Consider the following 19,399-nt stretch of genomic DNA (forward strand, 5'->3'; position numbering starts at 1 on the left):
TGTTTTAAAAGCACCTGTTTCCAGCATCATTTTAAAATGGCACAGGGACTGAAGCGGTTAAAGAATCCTAGTAAAAACACTCAGATGATAACTTGAAGCACCTTGTGGTTAAAATCTCAGATCAGCCAAGTCCTGAACATCCACCTGGTAGAACCTGTAAAATGTGTGAACAGAGGACCAAGTAGTAGACTTGTGAATGTGGGAAGCAGATGCTGAAAAGACCAAGAGACCCCAACAGACCTGGTGGAATGGGTTCTGACAGAAGGAACTCTGTCCTTAAGGAAGCATGCCCTGAAAGTGAGTTGCCTGATCCACCTAGCAATGGAGGAAGGGCATGCAGGATGCCCTCTACGAGGGCCCACAGACAGAACAAAGAGGGACCCAGTATTGCATAGAGAGGCTCTGGCTTTCAGGTAGGCCCTGACAGCCCAGACCACTTCTATTCTAGGCCATGTAGGGCAATGGTCATGTTTTGGAGCCAGATAAAAAGACAATGTCCTAGAAAGAAGAGACCACCATAGGTAGAAAAGAAGGCTATGTTCTCAAAACCACTTTGACCTTGGCTAAATCAAGAAGGGGTTATTTCTCTGTGCTAACACAGAAAAACACCTAACAAATGTAATGACTGCCAGGAAAGCAACCTTACAAGTAAGGAATATATCCAATTGCTTACAAGGGAGTTCTCTGAAGTACAAAGAGCATCAAGTTTAGATCTCAAAGTGGCACAGAAGGTCAAACTGCCGTATTTATGAGCAACTCCCTGTTGAAAAGTCTTGAAAAGGAACTGCGATTTAAGAGGAAGAAACCTGTTCCTTGAGGGAACTCAGGACAGGACTCTGTCCAAGACCAGACTGAAGGCCAAATATAAAGTATTCCCTGAAACCAAGTTTCCTATCCTCGCATTAGGCAAAGTAAGCCTTCCAGGTGCCATGGTAAATCTCATGGGAATCAGATTTTCTTGTTCTGAGTAAGATGGGAATACAGTCAGAAATACCCTGTTTTTTACGAAGTGGGTTTTAATAGTCATGCCATTAAAGGGGTTGTAAAGGTAATTTTATTTTTTTATAAAAATAACTAACATGTCATACTTACCTTCACTGTGCAGCTCGTTCTGCACAGAGTGGCCCCGAACCTGCTCTTCTGGGGTCCCTCGGCGGCTGTTTCAGCTCCTCCCCGCAAGAACTAACCACCTTAATGCGAGCTCCCTCGCATGGTGGTTAGTTATTGCGGGCGCGCTCCCGTGATACAGCCGGCAGCTATAGCCGCTCACTGTATCATTCGGCCTCGGCCCCGCCCCCGGCGCGCCGCGTCATCGGATGTGATTGACAGCAGCGCAAGCCAATGGCTGCGCTGCTTTCAATCCATCCACTGCAGCCAATCAGCGACCAGGCTGAGCTGCAATAGAGATGACGGGAACGAGCAGCGGAGATTCGAGGTGTCAGGTAAGTAAAACGGGGGGGCTGGGGGCGGCGGTATTGTCAAAAGTTTTTTCACCTTAATGCATATAATGCATTAAGGTGAAAAAATTTTTACCTTTACAACCCCTTTAAATCCAGCAACGGAGCAGTAGGTTTGCTCTGTTTGATAGAGGACAAGAAAAAGTCTGAATATGTCTGTGTACCACATTTTTCTGGGTTAAACTGGAGTGATGAGGATAATCGGAACCCTTTCCTCTATCTAGCACAGCAGTCAAGGGAGGATCTTCATTGGAGGGGAGGCATAAAGGGGCTTGACCTGAGCCCAAGGAATTATTTATTGTTTAAATTGTTTAGCTTGCAGTTGAACCTGGTGGATAGAAGGCCCACATCTGGTTTTCCCCACCTTTGACAGAGCAGTTGAAAGATCTCTGGGTGCAGTGACCACTCCCCTGAATCTAGGCATTGGCAGCTTAAACACTTCCCATCTTTAGGTCATTTAAAAACGGCTTAAGGTTGAAGTGATTATACTGGAATCTTTGCTGAGGCTATAACCATGATTGTGTTCTCTTTTTTTTTTTTAGCCAGAGATTCTGTTCTATGTAAAAGTAATGCAAGCGACTATAGAGCTCCTGAAACACTTTTCCCAGTGGCAGAAGGGAGGGTTACCTCCTCCTGTTGCCGCCTTTATTGGGCTCTCCCCTTCAATCAGGGATTCCGGTATAGATGCGACCAGTGGCATCCGGTTCCTGGGACACAGTTAGAGGAACGGAGGTTATTCCTCCCACTGTGTGATGTCAGAAACCGGAAGCAATTGTGTCACTTCCCGTTTGTGTCTCATGTAAACAATGTGTTACCGGCTTGTGAAAACATCTGATCAAACCGAGAAAACTTTGATCAGATGTTATGACGGCCAGAGTAGACATCTGGGGTCTAGTGAACACTAAATCTCTCCAGAAGGAGGACATACAGTATCACAGTCCATGCTATCAAAAGAGATGATGTCCATTCCTTGCGCTAGAAAGTGCAAGTTCCATATCTTGTAGTACAGTACAAGACACAGACAGGATATTTACAAACCCTGGGTTATAGGCTGCTACTTTCAAGTGTTTGGACACTGGCAAAACCCTCCCCCAATACAACTATAAATCTACACTACTATATGGGACCTCAGTTTTTTAGCAAAGCAGAGTAACACAGTACCAAAGGCAGTGCGGCCTGCCCTTTGCAATGTACTGCAAAATTTGGAATTTACGGGAAAGTTAAAATTCCTTTTATATTGATCACTTCATGCAAATCTTTAAGATGAAAGTGATCTCCACAGCAGATTCGCCACAAGATCACTTTTATCGGCCATGACCGCCATTTTATTCTCTAGGGTGTTAGAAAAAAAATATATAATGTTTGGGGGTTCTAAGTAATTTTCTAGCAAAAAAGATTTTAACTTGTAAGATGCCAAAGTGGTTAATCGTACAGTTTAGGGCACATGCTGGACATTCATATGCCCTAAAATATCTCCAAGCAAAGAATCAGAGGAGTGGGAAACAAGGCAAACAGAACCCAACTCTTAAGGACTCAACTCAGAGCGCACCTAAATAAATCTTGCACCCGAAACCTGCACATGACAAGCACGCATATCCCAGTTTGTTTGGAACTTTTACCACTAAGGTTGAAAGTTTAAACACTCAATAGGTAAATAAAATTAGGAGAGAACAAGTGCGGGACTTTAAATGAGGCACATGGGAGCAAAAGTATAAATTGAGTAAGAATGCAATTTATTAATAAAATGATACAAAAATTATACAAAAATTCATATATTTACATATTTAGGCACATAGCTCTACATATGTTGGCACACAGCTCTATAATGAATCTGTAGTCATCAAACCAATGCATTCCGACAAGGATTTCTATTATAAACATATACATACAGTAAATTTGGAACGTTCATATGCATATAATGGATAATTGTGTACACATAACGGTAGTTGTAAGCTCTATGCCGTTTCGGGACCTTATAGCCACTCATCAGGAGCATAACCGTAGTGACCACCTATGAATAGGGGAAAAAGCAGCATTGAATCATAGGAAAAACAAGTGGGTATTGGTAGGACATAAATCTCATATTCTTTCATTAGAAAAATGGACTTACAACATGTATGCGCAGAGGCAGCGCAGCCCCGAATGCCAAGCCAGTCAGTGTGCCAAGGTCCGAAGCTGAGGGGGCATGTCCCGGCGGCACCACCAGCACAGAGAGCCCCCCAGACTGGGTCAGTGTGTGGGAACAAAGTGGAGGGTGTATATAAAAAGCTGAGTGTGGAGCATTGGAAAGAAAAGTGTAGGGTGGGGAGTAGGTGGAAAAAGAAGGAAGAGGAGGGAAAAAGGAGAAGGGAGAAATAAGAAAGAATAGAAGGAGGAATAGAAAAATAGAAAAAAGGAAACAGGGCAAATGGAAAAGGGAAGACGACAAGAAAATTGGAGAGAGAAAAAAGGAGGAAAAGAGAATAGGAGAAAAAAAAGAAAAAAGCTCTGGCCGCAGTTTGTCCTTGCCTGCCCTCCCTGCCATGTCCCGAAGCTGCGACGCGCACTGAGGCGTGATCCCCCCCGCCCCTCCTCCCTACTTTGGGCGGGCGGGGTCCTCCTCACTGCGCGTCGACGTCATGCATCTCGCGCCGGCTGTTTGGCGTCCCCGTGGCGCCATATAGCAGCTGCTTGAGCTTTCAATCTTCAGCACTTGGTGGGCTCGGTGGCAGAATCACGACCGGCCGGTCTCCCTGGCTAGCTGGCTGGTTCGGGGCGCTTCCCAGCTCCCCTTTGGCAGCTGCTGCTTGACGTTGGGGGCTGTTCAGTGGCAGCGCCTCTCTTAGTGTCCTTTCCCAGTGCTGGGTCTTACACGCCGGTCCTCCCCATCACGCATTTGCAACTACACGTTTGTCGGCTACATTGCCCCTACCCACAATAGTCAGGTATGTTTTCTCCTCACCTTCTATCACTCACTTTCCCACCTTTCTTGCCATTTTTTTGACCGCTTTCATTTTCCTTTCCCTTTTCATTCTACCCATACTCTCTTCCCCCCTTGCCTTTTTTTTTGCTTTTTTCTTTTTCTTCCCCTATTCTCTTTTCCTCCTTTTTTCTCTCTCCAATTTTCTTGTCGTCTTCCCTTTTCCATTCCCCCTGTTTCCTTTTCTCTATTTTTCTATTCCTCCTTCTATTCATTCTTTTTTTCTCCCTTCTCCTTTTTCCACCTACTCCCCACCCTACACTTTTCTTTCCAATGCTCCACACTCAGCTTTTTACATACACCCTCCCTCTTTACACTTGTTGCTTTTTTAGGTTGGAATTCATCTCACTTCTTCCCCCCTCTCAAGAGGTCACATTTATCACCCCTCCACTTTGTTACCACACACTGACCCGGTCTGGGGGGCTCTCTGTGCTGGTGGTGCCGCCGGGACATGCCCCCTCAGCTTCGGACCTTGGCACACTGGCTGGCTTGGCATTCGGGGCTGCGCTGCCTCTGCGCATACATGTTGTAAGTCCATTTTTCTAATGAAAGAATATGAGATTTATGTCCTACCAATACCCACTTGTTTTTCCTATGATTCAATACTGCTATTTCCCCTACTCATAGGTGGTCACTACGGTTATGCTCCTGATGAGTAGCTATAAGGTCCTGAAACGGCGTAGAGCTTACAACTACCGTTATGTGTACACAATTATCCATTATATGCGTATGAACGTTCCAAATTTACTGTATGTATATGTTTATAATAGAAATCCTTGTCAGAATGCATTGGTTTGATGACTACAGATTCATTATAGAGCTATGTGCCAACATATGTAGAGCTATGTGCCTAAATATGTAAATATATGAATTTTTGTATAATTTTTGTATCATTTTATTAATAAATCGCATTCTTACTCAATTTATACCTTTGCTCCCATGTGCCTCATTTAAAGTCCCGCACTTGTTCTCTCCTAATTTTATTATTGAACCGGGATGGAGGAGGGGTGTTGAACGGCCCCACTATCCTCATATAAAGTCCCAAATGTTTTTTTCGTACTTCTTTTAATTAACTCAATAGGTAAAGTCAAACACAATTCTTGGTTTCCTAATAGCTTTAAAGGAGAAGTCCACCATTAAAAAAAGTATTTTTGCAGGTAAAATAAAATTCCTTTTTTTTTTACCTGGAGCCTGTAAAGCATTGCACCCGAGATCAGCAGATCGTGGGTTCCGTGCAGGACTCATGCAGACCGGTCAGTGTATCTGTCTGCTGGTACCTCGTATGGGCAGGCAGATACACACAGGAAGAGTGAATGAACTACCAGAGCACTCTACAGTGTCATGGTAGTTTATTGAAACTACAAGCCAACAGCCACAAAGGATTGTGAATGAATGACTTGGCCGGGCAGGCAGAACCCCACATGGCCACGTTATTTTCAAACCGTGACAGCGGGCGTCTGGAGAAAATGCCCACCCACCAGCCACGCGCATCAGCACTCCCGCAGTGCAGCCTGCTATCTCCGCTTAAAGGGCCGACGTACAGCTACGATGGGTCGTGGGAACGTGTGGACCTGCAGAAGTATAATAGTAATAGTCAATATAATAGTCTGACAAATGGACAAAGCAGCAATTGCTGGACCACCAATTCTGACATTTCACTCCTACATGTAAAAATCATATTTTTTTTTTGCTAGAAATTTACATAGAATCCCCAAACATTATATATGTTTTTTTAGCAAAGACCCTAGAGAATACAATGGCGGTTGTTGCAACTTTTTATCACGCACGGTATTTGCGCAGCAATTTAAAAAACAAAAAAAAAAAACAGTAAAGTTAGCCCAGTTTTTTTGCATAATGTGAAAGATCAAGTTACGCCGAGTAAATAGGAATGGCGCCAAACCTCGGTACTTAAAAATCCCCATAGGTGACGCATTTTTTACTGGCTATATGTTTTGAGTTACAAAAAAGGTCTAGGGCTAGAATTATTGCTCTCACTCTAACATTCGTGGCAATACCTCACGTTACGTATGTGTTCGCTTCTGCATGTGAGCATGCGGACAGGGGCACTTTACTTTTTTTTTTTTTGTTAATTTTACTATTTTTAGTTTGACACCTTTTTAAAAAAAAAAATAAAAATTTGATCATTTTTATTCCTATTACAAGGGATGAATATAGGGTCAATAAGAACCTACATCTTACCTCTAGGCCCGGGAAGCCTGAAATAATTAAAAAAAAAAATTATCTCAGCTTCCCAGCCCAGGCGGCGCCGTTTGTTTGAAGGCAGAGCCCAGGCGTGACGTCATAACATCACGGCGGGCGTCCGAACGATCATAGAGACTTGGGCGGCCATCTGGTCCGCCGGAAATCTCTATGGTAAACATCCAGGGCCGGCGGATCTCGTCTCCGACTCACCAATGGAAGCAGTGAGTCAGTCGAAGCACCGTAGGGTGGCTGGAACGTCCCCTCTCGTTATCCGTAAGAACGATCAAGCAGAAGAACAGCCGCTATAATCATTCTTTTGGGTGCAGGGAATCGCCGGCTGAAAATGCCGATATCTGAATGATGCCTGTAGCTGCAGGCATTATTCAGATATACCCACACAAATTCAAGGACGTCATATGACTGCCAGCGGGCAGGAAGTGGTTAAAAGAGGGAACATCTTCAATAGGAACTATAAGACCCCTTTTCACACCAAGGGGGTTTTGCTAACGCGGAGCATTGCAGGCGGTTTTAACCCCTTCTCGGCCGCTAGCAGGGGGTAAAAGCGTCCCGCTAGCGGCGAAATATGCCGCAAAGCCGACGGTAAAATGCTGCTATAAATAGCATTTTACCGCCGACGCTATAGGCGGCTCGGTGTGAAAGGGGTCTAAGTGTTCATTAATAACTGAAATGGCAGGATTCCCCACAACAGTTAATTTTTGTTTTCCATAAAATAACCCCAAGCAACAAGCTTAAGAGGAGAGAATACCCGTTCAGGATCAGAGCAGTCCTCAAACTGCACCGTCAATCTGTGCGTATTTCAAAAACTCTTTCTGGCCAGTTTTTTAGTGCCCACAGGGACTTGTTTAGGCTGTAGAGAGTCAGGTGCTGTTAGGCAACAGCTAAAATATGCCATGTCAGTTAGCGTGTACACAGTAGATAACAATTGGCGTGAAGCTGCGGTTTGTACACATAAACATGCAGAAAGGAGGGAGAGATTAGGGCACTCTGGTGAGGCTGGGTATCTGGTCCTTAGTAGCAGTGGAGAGCTGGCACTGAAGGCAGCACTTTGTAGAAAAGAAGCAGCCATAAGAGGTCATAGGCATATAATGATTTGTCCTCATGCGGATCGCTGTAATCCTCGTCTGTCTGGGGGAGAGAGAAAGCTGTCCTGCAGCTGTCAGAGTCCATGGTGATGTGAATTGGTGAGGAGGTGAAGATGCGATGAGGAGGTGAAGATGCAATGGGGCAGCCCGGGTTCTGGAACCAAGCTGGAACGCACGCGGCTGATGTGACATCAGGTGAAGGTGGTGGGCGGTAACAAATTTCGGAGTATGCACAGCTCCTTCATCAGACCTCTAATCCCATTGTGCCTGTAATAAATCTGTTAACCACTGCACTTAGAGGCACCTTTGTCCTTCCTTTATCACATCTAAAAATGCAAGTGAGGGAAAAATCCTTTGCAAACTCTGCAGCAAAATTAGGATTTTCAATACTCATAAGGAAAGGATGTTCTGCATCTGAATCCTGAACAGGATCAGGGGGAATAAAGAACATGCAGCATTTTTGGCCTCTGTAGACTGAAGGTTATTGAAGTGCTAACAGTTTTCCCAAAAATTCAGACATAGGTGAAAAGAAATGTTTTTACCAGAAATGCAGCTGTTGCATGTCTGAGAAGGAGCCAGAATCAAATAACAGAAGTGGTGTCACAATAGACCATGGATAATTAAATAGCAGACCACGGTCCAGACACCAACCAAGTGACAGTCCTGTCCAGACTACGACCACAACTTAGCAGCTAGATGTCCTCTCCTGAGTCTGCACAGAGAGTGGGAGTCATTTCAAATAATAAGCAGGTAATCATCCGCTTGTTAACATAGTAAGTTGAGCAGCTCTCGCCCTCCATCCAGATCTCCAGCACCTCCCGTCCCCTGCTCTGCTGTGAGGATGACGGCATTGACTGGGTGGGAGACTTGGGAAAGCACACCCCAGTCTGATAAGTGCATCTGCCCTGCCGGAGGTAGGGCTGTGCAGGGAAGATTTCATTGTAAGGAGCACTGTAATATAGAAGGGCAGTGTGACTTAAAGGAGCACTGTGGTTAATGGGGCAATGTGACAAAGAGGCACTGTGATGTGAAGGGGAACCTAGGACACTGTGGGACTGCTTTAAAGGAGAAGTATAGTCAAAGCTTGTTTGACTGTACTTCTTCTGTGGATTACAGGAGTGCAGTTTGTTCTGAGTTGCCGATTGACAGTCACCAGCTCACTGTTCAGGGAGCTGTGAGAATCAAGCGATCGCTAGTGGTGGAGCACTGGATCTGCATCTAGGACTGCTGGCCCTTGTGGTTCATGTCATAACAGATTGTTCACTATATGAATTTGCTTTTATATGGGGCAGCACAGTGGCTAAGTGGTTAGTTCTTCCCCCTAGCAACACTTGGGTCATCAGTTCAAATCCTCATCATGGCAGTGTGCATATTCTCCCTGTGCGGGTTTCCGCCTACACTCCAAAGACATGAGCTAATTGGTTACTGTTTAATTTGACCTTGTATGTGTAATGTATGAATATGAGTTAGGGACCTTACAATGTAAGCTCCATACGGGCAGGGACTGATGTGAATGCACAATATACACTCACCGGCCACTTTATTAGGTACACCTGTTCAATTTCTTGGTGACATAAACTGCTCATCAGCCAATCACACGGCAGCAACTCAATGCATTTTGGCATCAAGATGTGGTGAAGATGACTTGCTGAAGCTCAAAGCATCCGAATGGGAAAGAAAGGAGATTTAAGCGACTTTGAACGTGGCATGGTTGCTGGTGCCAGACGGGCTGGTTCTGAGTATTTCAAAAACTGCTGATCTACTGGGATTTCCACACAAAACCATCTGTAGGTTTACAGAGAATGGTCCGAAAAAGAGAAAATATCCAGTGAGCGGAAACTGTGTGGACGAAAATGCCTTGTTAGGTCAGAGGAGAATGGGCAGACTGGTTTGAGATGATAGAAAGGCAACAGTAACCCAAATAACCACTCGTTACAACCAAGGCATGCAGAATATCATCCCTGAACGCACAACACATCAAACCTTGAAGCAGATGGGCTACACTGAGGCACAGCTGGAGGTGTGCCTCTGTGTGTCTGTGTAAATCCAGGAAGTGAACAGGCAGCAGCTTCAGCTGCCCACAGTTAAAATGGTTACAGCCAGACTGCGTGGAGGGAAATTTCTGCAGCATATTTGGCAAGTACAGAATCACAGTATATATAAAATAATATGCAAAGTGGTTGGAGGGAAGCTTCAGAATGGCAAAGATGTAATTATTACAAATTATGTGAGAAGACTGCAGTTTCTCTTTAAGTTCGCAGGGAAAAAATTGTGATCTTGATTCTTAACGATTAATCGTGCAGCTCTTTGTTAGAGTCATTGATTTTTTTAAACAGTAGTCAGAAACCATTATATATGAAAAAAGTATGCGCATTCTGGGGATGTAACATGTGCACCTACATGCATATTTGGAAGAACATAAGCGAATATTTGCAATTGTAAAATTAACAGTTTTACTATTTAACACTTTAGACACAACACATTTGTAGCTGATGTATTTCCTTTTGTGGTTAATTTTTTTTTTTTTTAATTAACTGCACTGACATTTGTTCCTTAACACATAATAGGTGAACATTAAGTTAGGACACTCTTTGGTATGGTTTTGGGAGCATTATATAGTACTCTAGATCTTAGGGAACAATATCTAGCACTATATATGACTTGCCTGTAGCGTGTCATTGATGTCATCACTATATTTGTCATTGTTCGTTTGGCATGATTTCAAGGGACAGCTCACCTATTTTTATTGTAAATTCCTAAAATAAATAGCTTTTTACAGCATGCTGGAAAATTATAGCCACCTGTAATACAACCCTTGATTGTTATTACTGTTTATTTTTTACACTGCCAGATTACTGCTAACTATGTTACAACAGAAAGCATGCTTTTTATGCAAAACTAAGTACAATAGCAATGGTTTTCTTCCCACTTGTAATATATATTATAAAACTATACACTAAACTCTTGAGTTTATAAAATTAACTTATTGGCCAGATGAAATGCTAGTTACAGATGAAAACAGAGCAGAGGGTACATATCTTCACAGGCATTCTTTATTTGTCAACATCTTCACAGGGATTCTATGGGCACTTGTCAATAACTCTTTTGAACATTATTTTATCCCACTGAGTCACTGACTAAATCTGTCAATCCTATTCTTGGTGGTGTTCAAATCTACATAGCAGCCAGAAAACAGAAGGATCAAAAATTACAACTTATAGAAAGAGATAATCAAATGTCATGATGATGATGGTCAATTTTAATATGGAATTTAACTCTTTGTTACTGTAAAATAAAGAAATATGAATTATTGGTCACGTTCTCGCTGCTGAAAGAGCCTGCTGCTGGTCGAAAAGGATGACTGCTGACAGCACACTAAACTTGTACACACACTGCCTGTTTATTTTGGGGAACCCAGGAAGTCACTAATTTAATTGGGAACCTAAATAAGTACAGTTAGTAGTGCAGATGAGCAAGTATTTTTCTGCACAAAGGAGCCCTTGGAAATGTGACCTGAGGAGGAGTATGTAACCATTTATTAGGCCTGTCCTGACAGCACAATTATAAACCGGTAGGCAATTATATGCAACTACCATAGAAGGACATTCTGTAGAGACATTTTAGACCCTGCCGGCTTGGCTTAGACCAAATGGCTGTGCTTTGTATATATAGCAATGCTAAAGACTATCCTATAGAGATGCTTCCATTAGAGATACCGTGGGGAAAATTATTATTTGATCCCCTGCAGATTTTGTAACTTTGCCCACTTACAAAGAAATGAAGGGTCTATAAATTTTTATCATAGGTGTATTTAAAATGATAGAGACGGAATCAACCACAAATCCATATAAAAAAAAAAAACACATAACACAAATGGTTTAAATTAAGTTGCAGTTCAGTGAGTAAAATAAGTATTTGATCCTCAAGCAAAACATGACTTAGTGCTTGGTGGAGAAACCCTTGTTGGCAAGCACAGAGGTAAGATGTTTTTTGTAGTTGGTGACCATGTTTGCACACATCTCAGGAGGGATTTTGTTCCACTCTTTTTTACAGATCTTCTCTAATTCCTTAAAGTTTCTTGGCTGTCGCTTGGTAACTCAAAGTTTCAGCTCCCTCCATAAATTTTCTAAAGGATGAAGATCTGGAGACTGGCTATGCCACTCTATGACCTTAATGTGCTTCTTCTTGATCCACTCCTTTGTTGCCTTGGCGGTATGTTTTGGGTAATTGTCATGCTGCAAGACCCATCCGTGACCCATCTTGAGTGTTCTGGAACTGCAACTCAATTTATAACATTTGTATCATGTGTTTTTTCTGGACTTTTGGTTAATATTCAGATTCTATCACTTAAAATACACCTATGATAAAAAAATATAGACCCTTTATTTCTTTATAAGTGGGCAAACTAACAAAATCTGCAGAGGATCAAATAATTCATTTTCCCCACTGTACCTAGTGGAACTCTAAAGCAAGTCATGGATGTGGTTAAAGAGGTTCTTAAGTTGGTTTGAAAAAAGTTAAAAGTCAGCAGCTGCAAATACATTAGCTGCTGACTTTTAATAAAAACACTTACCAGCCCAGAGAGCCAATGTTGGCCTCACCTGGATCGATTCTTCGGTCCTCAGCACTACCATGTTTACTGTGGGAAGCCTGCTGTAACTCCCTGCAGCTTCCAAGCCGGCTTTACTCTGCAAATTTGTGAATGAGTTTGCAGCCTTCTGGGACCTGTGACATGTCCCAGGAGGATGAGGCGGAAAGGGGGGATAGTTGGTGAACTTTTGCTCAAATCTTCTAGGTGGTCCAAGAGGCAGTGAAAGTGAGCATATGCCAAAAAAACAAAGAAAAAAAAAACACAAACTTTAAAGTAGGAGAGAAGAGAGAAAGAATGAAATACATCCTTGCCTTTTAAAAGGTGAAGTTCTGCCTAGAAAACTTGCTACTCAGTGTAACACTGGGCTGTGATTTTCCCCTGTTTAGGGTGTGTGGGGAAAAAACAGATAGCCAGTTCTGAAAGTGTATCTGATATAAATTGTCTATTTTGCTTGCACTTGAAGGAGAAGTTGGTACCCCTATGTCAGAATACCTGACAACTTTCGATTAGCGTTTATGGTTGAGGAGTCACAGCCTTGGTGCCAAATCTAAAGTGATACTAAGGCAGGGTTCGCACTGGTACGACACAACTGTCATCCTACTTTGCTCTGAGACATCAGTCCTACTTCCATCTGACTTGAATGAACAAGATAAGATTTTGCTCTGACTTGTCCTTTGACCAATCAAAATCCCAGTGTGAGATAAATTCATTTTACTGCTGCTGTAATCACCATGTTGGATGTCACAAGTCGGATGGTTAGGACAAGGATCCGACTTGAGTGATATTCAATGGGCTGAAGTAGGACCAAAGTCGGATCTAAGTAGTGCAGGAACCTTTTTCAAAGTCGGTCCGACTTGTGTCGGACCAGTTACAAACGTCAAGCGACTAAAAGTCGGAGCCGTATGTCGTACCAGTGTGAACCCAGCCTAAAAAGATTTTTTTTTTTCCCCTAAATAAATATATCTTGCTTACCTGCTCTGTGCAATAATTTTGCACAAAGCAGCTCTGATTGCATAAAGAATGCATGAAGGTAAAAAAAAACTCAGCTTTCAGAATCACTTACTGGATATACTGGGGCCAGAGAAGCTTTTGGGAAAGAAGTTTAGGGATCCCAATTTGGCAAATGCATGGGGATAAAAAAAAAAAAAAAAAAAAAAGCCACGTGAGAGGGGGGCAATACGTGTGGAGGCAGAGCCAGGCAGCTTGTGATTAGCGATTGGAGCAAGTGAAATATTGCTGGAATATATGGTTTACTGAATTTATGCCTATTTTTATTGAATAAAAGTGTGAGTGCATTTCCTAAGTTGGGCTGGCGTATCCTGTGTCATTAATTGGGATACAACACTATTGGAGGTTTTTTCCCTGAGCACCACTTTGAGATGTTACTCCCATTGGAGATGGTATGCCATTAAGGAGGATCTAAGTATATGATCATTATCTGGTGTGCGAGATAGATTTCCTACATGCTGTGATGTCCCATATGTGGGTCTTGTAAGGCGAGTGTTAATTTCACCTGATGGCGTAGCACTATTGCATGGTTTGTTGGAGCACAGAGGGAATCCAAGAAATCTAAAATGCACTGCTTTTTTTCCAGCGAAGAAGCAATATTGGAGCACTGTCTTTTGGATTGTTGGGACTCTCTCTCTCTTAGGCCTCATGTACACTGCTGCTGGTAAACGGACGTTTAGAAGCAATTGGGCATTTTTTTCAGTTCCCCCTGAATTCTCCTCTATGTTATCTTATCAGTACATGTACACAGGGTCGTTTATAGTCATTTCTAGGTCAGTTGAGTTTAGAAGCATTGTTTGGAAAGCAAAAAAATTTGTTCAGGGCGGATGTTCAAAGGCATTTGAAACGTCAAATGCCTATAACAGCTTGTAAACACAGTAACTTGTGTTTAGCCGCATTTTGTTTACTAGGGATGAGTTTCGAGTTCGAATCGAACTCCTGTTCGACTCGAACATTGGCTGTTCGCAAGTTCGCCGAACAGCGAACAATTGGGGGTGTTCGCGGCAAATTCGAATGCCGCGGAACACCCTTTAAAAGTCTATGGGAGAAATCAAAAGTGCTAATTTTAAAGGCTTATATGCAAGTTATTGTCATAAAAAGTATTTGGGGACCTGGGTCCTGCCCCAGGGGACATGGATCAATGCAAAAAAAACTTTTAAAAACGGCCGTTTTTTCAGGAGCAGTGATTTTAATAATGCTTAAAGTGAAACAATAAAAGTGTAATATTCCTTTAAATTTCATAGCTGGGGGGTGTCTATAGTATGCGTGTAAAGGGGCGCATGTTTCCCATGTTTAGAACAGTCTGACAGCAAAATTACATTTCGAAGGAAAAAAGCCATTTAAAACTACTCGCGGCTATTGCATTGCCGGTCCGACAATACACATAGAAGTTCATTGATAAAAACGGCATGGGAGTTCCCCACAGGGGAACCCTGAACCAAAATTAAAAAAAAAAAAAAAAAAAAAAAAAGGACGTGGGGGTCCCCCTAAATTCCATACCAGACCCTTCAGGTCTGGTATGGATTTTAAGGGAAACCCCTCGCCAAAAAAAAAAAAAAAAAAACGGCGTGGGGTCCACCCAAAAATCCATACCAGACCCTTATCCGAGCACGCAACCTGGCAGGCCACAGGAAAAGAGGGGGGGACGAGAGAGCGCCCCCCCCCTTCTGAACCGTACCAGGCCACATGCCCTCAACATTGGGAGGGTGCTTTGGGGTAGCCCCCCAAAACACCTTGTCCCCATGTTGATGAGGACAAGGGCCTCATCCCCACAACCCTGGCCGGTGGTTGTGGGGGTCTGCGGGTGGGGGGCTTATCGGAATCTGGAAGCCTCCTTTAACAAGGGGACCCCCAGATCCCGGCCCCCCCCTGTGTGAAATGGTAAGGGGGTACAAAAGTACCCCTACCATTTCACTAAAAAACTGTCAAAAATGTTAACAATGAGAAGAGACAGTTTTTGACAATTCCTTTATTTAAATGCTTCTTCTTTCTTCTATCTTCCTTCATCTTCTTCTACTTCTGGTTCTTCTGGTTCTTCCTCCGGCGTTCTCGTCCAGCATCTCCTCCGCGGCGTCTTCTAACTTCTTCTCCTCGGGCCGCTCCGCACCCATGGCATGGGGGGAGGCTCCTGGTACGTTCAGGAGGGGGGGGCGCTCTCTCGTCCCCCCCTCTTTTCCTGCGGCCTGCCAGGTTGCGTGCTCGCATAAGGGTCTGGTATGGATCTTTGGGGGGACCCCACACCGTTTTTTTTTTTATTTTTGGCGCGGGGTTCCCCTTAAAATCCGTACCAGACCTGAGGGGTCTGGTATGGAATTTAGGGGGACCCCCAAGTCATTTTTTTTTTTTAATTTTGGCCGGGGTTCCCCTTAATATCCATACCAGACCTGAAGGGCCTGGTACGGAATTTAGGGGGACCCCCACGTAATTTTTTTTTTTTAATTTTGGTTCGGGGTTCCCCTGTGGGGAATTCCCATGCCGTTTTTATCAATGAACTTCTATGTGTATTGTCAGACCGGCAATGCAATAGCCGCGAGTAGTTTTAAATGGCTTTTTTCCTTCGAAATGTCATTTTGCTGTCAGACTGTTCTAAACACGAGAAACATGCGCCCCTTTACAGGCATACTATAGGCACCCCCCCAGCTACGAAATTTAAAGGGATATTACACTTTTATTGTTTGACTTTAAGCATTATTAAAATCACTGCTCCTGAAAAAATGGCCATTTTTAAAACTTTTTTTTGCATTGATCCATGTCCCCTGGAGCAGGACCCAGGTCCCCAAACACTTTTTATGACAATAACTTGCATATAAGCCTTTAAAATTAGCACTTTTGATTATTCATGTTCATGTCCCATAGACTTTAACTTTGTTCGCACAAACTTTTTTTCCTGTTCGCATGTTCTGGTGCGAACCGAACAGGGGGGTGTTCGGCTCATCCCTATTGTTTACAAGCGTTTTTCATTTTTGGCTATTTGAAAAAAAAAAAAAAAAAAATGATAAAAGCGATTCTAAATGCAAACGCGGCCAAACTCTGCTAAACGCAGCATGTAAACGCGGCAAAATGGACAACGTTGGTTACTATCTGTCAAGTTAAATCGTTTAGGAGAGGTTGTAAAAACATTCGGTCTACATGAAGCCTTAGGTTTTCCTTTTTTTTGCTTTGAACTGTATATGATTTTTTTCACCAAGACTTTATACTGTATATTTACCTAGCACAATTATATAGTTACTTGGCATGTTTGATGTTGTGTATATTGATTGACAGTTGACAACAGTCATTTATTATTGCATCATTTGGGCAGTGCAATCACCTATTCTTTATTTTTATCCATGGCTGTGTTCTTAGGCAAAATTGGGAGTGAGCCTACTACTTTGGCTGAGAAGCAACCCCACACATGAATGGTCTCAGGATGCTTTATTGTTGGCATGACACAGGACTGATGGTAGTGCTCACCTTTTCTTCTCAGGACAAGGTTTTTTTCCGGATGCCCCAAACAAACATAAAGGGGATTCATCAGAGAAAATGACTTTACCCCAGTCTTCAGCAATCCAATCCCTGTATTTTGCATTATATCAGTCTGTCCCTGATGTTTTTCCTGGAGAGAAGTGGCTTCTCTGCCACCCTTCATGACACCAGGCCATCCTCCAAAAGTCTTCGCCTCTCTGTGCATGCAGATTTACTCACACCTGCCTGCTGCCATTCCTGAGCCCCGATCCCACAGCTGAATCAACTGCAGGAGACAGTCCTGGTGATTGTTGGACTTTGGGTGCCCTGAAGCCTCCTTTACAAATGCAGTGGAAATGTTTTTTTTTTATATGGGATTAGGTTCATTTTCATAACAAAGAGGAACTTTGCAATTAATTGCAATTCATCTGATCACTTCTCATAACATTCTGGAGTATATGCAATTTGCCATAAAAAAACTGAGGCAGCAGACTTTGAGAAAATTTATATTTGTGTAATTCTCAAAACGTTTGGCCACAGCTGTAAATTCACATCAGTCCCTGCCCTCAAAGAGCTTACAATCTAAGTTCCCTAACTCACAATCATACATACACATGCTATAAAACCCTCCCGCATTAAAGACTGTTTACTGCCTTACAGAATAAAAGTGCACTGCAAACCTGTTTGTCCTGTTTCTAGGTGTACCTGTTTAATGCATGGCGTACCACTGCCTTTACCCTCTACTGGGCCTGTCCCCTTACCGACACACATATCTATATGACACACAAACAAGCTTAAGAATCATTAAAGCAGCATTAAACCCAAAGCCAAAAATGTAACAAATTGCAGTTTACAAATCATTAGATGTGGCACCCACATTAGCTTTCCTTTTTTAGGCTTTTGCCCTCTGGTTTCACCTGGTGATCTGGTCAGTAACACATCTGTATTACAGTACCCCCACTCTAGATAAAGGAGCACAGAAACACCTATGGACAGCAGCACTGTCAGTCTTGGGGACGGGGAGTGTTAGCGTTTCTAAATCTGCTAGTGCACCTAACAAATTGAAGCCAAACTCCAGCTAACACTTTATAAATAGTTAAAGCAATAGCTTTGTTCCTTTTGAGATAACAGTTTTACATAAATAAAAGCTAATCCTTTAACTGCTACATCTGCAGGATAATGTGTTCTGTTGGAAAACCGACTTGCTGACTAGCTCAAGTGAAAATGTATGCAACCAAGCCTAAAAAAATAAAAAATAAACAAATACAGCCACCACATCTAAGAATTGGTAAGAAGCAACATAATAAATGTTGGTTTTTAGGTTTAATATTGCTTTAACTGCCACATATATTCTATGATGATGTAATGGCCTATACATATATTTATTGAAAATTTATGTTAATTACAAGTTGTAAATGGAACTTTTACAGCATGAGCATGTGTGCACTTCTGGCATAACCATTCTTATTAAATCATTAAAAACATAGTTAATTGAAAACTCAGTCTTAAGGAAAGAACCCTGTGAATACATAATTAACTGGCTTGCAATTAATTCCATGATTAGACAAAAAAAAGATGCTGCTGACTCAGTGTATCTATTTTAATGTTCACAGAACACCAACACACAATATGAAATGGGGCATTAGCACTACAGGCAATGTTCTCACCACAGCCTCTGGCATAAAATAATTAAAATTTGTATTTTCCTTGTGTAGGAATATACCACATGAAGCTTTCAGGCATTTCCCACCCTTCATTTTCAATTCACCTCTCCCTCAAAATACAACTCCCAGCCCGCCATGTCTACCTGACAAGTGACAGCCCAATCTGATTAAATGCTTGCAAGGGAGGGGACAAGTGGGCCTCCATGACAGGCCAAAAGTGATCACCATGGAGATACATAATTACAGCTGTCAACGCGTCTACTGTCCTGCTGGCATCAATTTGATTGCTCCTAGCAATAATGATAGACGAAGCTTAGTGTGCACTCCTCTGCACCCAATCACTTCTTCCATCCCCTGGTCCATTTAGTAGCTGACACGCTACATTCATACAAGCACATAACAGTAGCACACAATATTTAAGGCGTTTTAATTGTTTTTTTTTTTCTTTTTTGTACAGATAGCTTGCAAGCACAAATGTTTTTACACAAAACTCCTGCTGCAGCATTAATTGAAGAAAGATTTGGTGGGACATTGACTGTAGGGGGTATGGTTTTGTCCATTATCACTTGTACTTTCAACAGGTCTCACATCTGAAAACTGCAAATTGCAAAAACTTGCAAGGGCAAAATGTTTGACATCGTGTTAGCTATTAAAATGTAGAAGATAGAGGGAGGGGGGAAGTCTGAATAATTAATGCACATTTTAATTCAATGAATTGTTGCTTGATGCTCACAAGTGATGTTTAAGCACAACCTCTAATGTATGTTTTCTTTTCTAATATTTAGCAAGACATAATGCCTGTTAAGCCCTTGCAATTTTTGTTCTGCTTGCAGGCTTTGAACACAGCATGAAGTCTTTGAGCTAAGAAAGGGTCAGGTTCTATTAGAAAGAATATGGGAAAAACAATTTTAAGAAGTGAAATAAATCACATATTCAATAACATCCTTAAATTCTTTCTTTTTTCCACGCAA

General features: G+C 42.4%; 1 protein-coding gene across 1 annotated transcript in view; it reads right to left on the reverse strand.

Annotated features, from left to right (window-relative positions):
• PCCA (propionyl-CoA carboxylase subunit alpha) overlaps window positions 1-19,399 on the reverse strand; it is a 1,163,293-nt gene that overhangs the window by 619,680 nt on the left and 524,214 nt on the right. The window lies entirely within an intron of this gene.

The sequence above is a fragment of the Aquarana catesbeiana genome, linkage group LG02 (genome assembly GCF_042186555.1).
Source record: "Aquarana catesbeiana isolate 2022-GZ linkage group LG02, ASM4218655v1, whole genome shotgun sequence".
Taxonomy (NCBI): domain Eukaryota; kingdom Metazoa; phylum Chordata; class Amphibia; order Anura; family Ranidae; genus Aquarana; species Aquarana catesbeiana.